The following is a 4274-nucleotide window of genomic DNA, read 5'->3' as shown; positions in this document are numbered from 1 at the left end:
TTGAAAACCAGTGAAGCAAAAAGCAAAAATTTGGGGTGACCATAGGATAGCAGACCCTACTCTCCTACAGTCCTGAACCCAGGACCAGAGACGCAGAGCCTCCCTGCTGAGACACTGCGACCCCACTCCTCCCTGCTTGGTGACATACCACATCGCGGTCGTGTTGTCCGTCAGGACTTGAACTGACTGACCGCGAAGGGAAGGGAGGAAGGCCTTGAGCGCTAAACGTATAGCCCGTAACTCTAGAAGGTTGATGTGAAGCAACCTTTCCTCTGGAGACCAAAGACCTTTCACCTCCAGATCCCCCAGATGAGCACCCCACCTTAGAGTGGATGCATCCGTTATCACTGTGGCCACCGATGGAGGAAGTTGAAAAGGCTTTCCTTGTGACAGATTGCCTTCCACGCTCCACCAAGACAGATCCGCTGCAGTTTCTCTCGAGATCCTCACTGACTCCCTGAGATCTCCGCTGTGCTGATACCACTGCCTGCGGAGGCACAACTGGAGTGCCCTCATGTGCCAGCGTGCATGGTTGACCAACAGAATGGAAGAAGCATCAGACCGAGCAGACGAAGGACCTTCAGGACTGGAACGACCTCTCCATTGTAAAATAAAGGAATCATTTCCTGTATGTCGCGAATCCTTTGAGGAGGAGGGAATGCACGACACACAGTAGTGTCCAGTACCGCACCTATGAACAGGTTGCGCTGGGAGGGCACCAGGTGAGATTTGGGTACATTTATCGAAAAACCCAACCTGTGCAACAACTGAGTTGTCTCTTGCAGATGATGGAGCACTATCTCTGGAGATTCTGCTTTGATCAGCCAATCGTCCAGATACGGGAATACCGGTATTCCCGATCTTCTGAGATGTGCAGCCACCACAGCCATCACCTTACCTTGGTGAAGACTCGAGGTGCAGTAGTAAGACCTAACGGAAGGACCGCAAACTGGTAGTGTTGTGATCCAATCGTGAAACGGAGATACTTCCTGTGCGACTTCAGGATGGGAATATGAAAATACGCATCCTGTAAGTCGATTGACACCATCCAGTCTTCTTCCGGCAGCGCTTGAAGAACCTGTGCAAGGGTGAGCATCTTGAACTTCTGCTTCAGGTAAAGATTCAAGATCCTGAGATCCAGGATTGGACGAAGTCTGCCATCCTTCTTGGGGATCAGAAAATACCAGGAGTAGCATCCCTGACCCCTCTCCTGCTCCGGAACCACCTCTATCACACCCTTTCTGAACAGTGCCAGGACTTCTTCCTGCAGGAGCAGCAGGTGGTCCTCCTAACAATAACCCTGGCAAGGAGGGTAATCTGGGGGAAATTCCCGAAAGGGAAGAGCATACCCATTCTCCACGAGATTGAGAACCCAAAGATCTGATGTAATCAATTCCCAATCTCGCAGAAAATGGGTAAGCCGACCCCCCACTGGACCCACATGATCCGGAATGGCGGATCTAGGGCTGCTTTGCTGTGTTGGCAGGAGGCTGGGAAGGGAAAGAGGAGGAGGAGAAGGCTTGGCGACCTCTAGGACGAGCTCTCTGTCTGCCTCTATACGACTTGTACAGCGTATTTTGCTGCTGCTGCGGCTACTGCTGTGATTGTTTGTAGGCCCGAAAGGAAGATCTGCCAAATCCTCTGAATCGCTTTCCAAAAGAGCCCCTGGTCTGAAGGCCCAAAGACTTTGCTGTCGCTCTGCTGTCTTTAAACCGCTCTAACGCAGCGTCAGCCTTCTTACCAAACAACCCTGACCCATCAAAGGGCAAATCCATCAAAGCAGACTGAACATCCACTAAAAATTCTGAAGATTTTAACCACGCAGCTCTGCTAGTGGCCACTGAAGAGCCCATCACTCTCGCCACCGAATCAGCCGTGTCCAGCCCACTCTGGATTACCTGCCTTGCCGCAACCTGAGTATCAGTAATCACCTCCTGAAAATCCTTCCTATCATTCTCAGGGATTTTAGGCACCAATTGTTTGACGGAATCCATCAAAGCATGGATGTATCTACCCATCAGGCAAGTTGCATTTGTAGACTTTAGCGCCATGCTGGCTGAGGAAAAGATTTTCTTTGCCGCCTGGTCTTGTTTCCTTGTTTTCTTTTCCCCAGGAACCTGTGGAATAGCCCCGTAGACTTCTTTGAGCAGGCAGCCTGCACAACCAAACTCTCTGGCAGGGGGTGCGTTGACAAAAAGTCCGGGTCACCAGGTGCCACTCTATACCTTCTCGAAACAGCAGGAGCTGTCAGAGGTTTTTTCCACATCTCATAAATAGGCTCAGCCAAAGCGTCATTAAATGGGAGCATTGGTTCAATTACAGTAAAGGGCGAGTGAAGGACCTCAGTTAGAATGTTAGACTTGTATTCAGCAGTAGGCAGAGTAATATTCAACAAGTCTGCAGCCTTCTTAATAACAACGTGATAAGGTGTTACGTCCTTGGAAGGTACGTCAGATACAGAGGCCAAATCCCACTCAGGAGACAGTTCAAGCCCACTAGCCTCTCTCAGGTCATCAAAAGGATCCTCCAAATCCTGCAGTTCACCTTCCTCCAAATTCTCATCACGATACCTCTCCTCTTCCAGAAGCCTCTGTGCTACACGCCTCGACCTCTCCTTCATAAACGAAGTCGACGGATTCGGGACCGACTCCACCGGAGCCGACGCCGAACTGAGTTGGAAGAGGCAGCTTAACCCGAGGACGGATTCGGCATCGGAGTCGAGGGTATCGGCGTCGATGGATTTGGCGTCGAAGGCTTCGGCGGCGCCGGAAAATGCCAATGCGGAGTTGGAGCCGGCATGAAAGGCATAAAGGGCGCAGGAGCATAGGCCTGGGGGACACCCAGATTAAATGCTAATGGACCAGTGGGGCCAACCGGTGCACCAGAGGGGTACATTGCCCTGGAGTAAACTCCAAACATGGCATTCAGGAACAGAGTAGGATCCTGACCTGGAGCCGGAAAAGCTGGATAAAAGCCCCCAGGTTGCTCTTGAGGGAGCCGAGTCTTCTCGACCTCGGCGTCCACCTCAGGCTGGCGCACCGGGGTTGACGAACCCGCAGGCAACAAAGCCTCGCCCTCTCCTTCTTCTTCCTCATCACCTTCATCTTCATCTTCCTGACCAGAAGGATTGGATGGATTCGGAGAAGGATTCGGCAACTGCTTCGGTGACACAGGCGAATCCACACGCGAAGCCTCATCCTCGGAGACCTGCACATCCGAAGCCGATGCCACCGCCTCCTTTCGAAGTAACTTCACCTGTGACTTCGGCGTTGAACTAGAGTTTTTCTCAGAATGATGGCGAGATTCATGACTCCTCTTCTAATGCTTCTTCCTCGAAGACCTCGAAGCATGCGCCAAAGACGACTCAGAGTGCGACCTCGAACGAGATCTCGACCTCAAACGCCGAGTTCGAGACCTCATCAGCCAAGATAGCTTGATTCCAGTGGCATGGAGAGCAAGGGACTCACGTCTGAGCATACCTGTCTTACTCGGGGTGAGAAAGACAAAAACAACAGTTGATGGATAGAATGCAGAACAATATCATACATTCACCCCAGTACAGAGATCTGGGCCTAAATTAATCGTTTTTTGGCTCACCATGCCCTTCCAGTTTGAACCCAGCCATATGCAAATCAGTCATGACCCTGTGCCCCAAGGGAACAGTCCAGCCGGAACTACCAAGCCAGGACAGTCCAGCCCGAACTGCCAAGCCAGGTCCTCCCTGGACTGGAAACAAGCATCCTAAGACCGGTGTCGGGCTTTCAGCCCTCATCAGCCAGGATAGCTTGATTCCAGTGGCATGGAGAACATGGGACTCATGTCTGAGCATACCCGTCCAACTCGGGGTGAGAAATGCAAAAACAACAGTTGATGGACAGAATGCAGAACAAGGTCATGCATTCACCCAAGTACAGAGATCTGGGCCTAAAGCCATCGTTTTTTGGCTCACCATCCCATTCCAGTTTGAACCCAGCCATATGCAAATCAGTCTTGACCCTGTGCCCCATGGGAACAGTCCAGCCCGAACTGCCAAGCCAGGACAGTCCAGCCCGAACTGCCCAGCCAGGTCCTCGCTGGATTGAAAACAAGCATCCTTGGACCGGTGTCGAGCTTTCAGCCCTCATCAGCCAGGATAGCTTGAATCCAGTGGCATGGAGAGCACGGGACTCACGTCTGAGCATACCCGTCCCACTCGGGTGAGAAATGCAAAAACAACAGTTGATGGACAGAATGCAGAACACTGTCATACATTCACGCCAGTACAGAGATCTGGG

This window comes from Lissotriton vulgaris, chromosome 4_1 (genome assembly GCF_964263255.1).
Source record: "Lissotriton vulgaris chromosome 4_1, aLisVul1.2, whole genome shotgun sequence".
Classification (NCBI taxonomy): Eukaryota; Metazoa; Chordata; class Amphibia; order Caudata; family Salamandridae; genus Lissotriton; species Lissotriton vulgaris.
Note: the sequence above shows the minus strand (reverse complement) of the source record.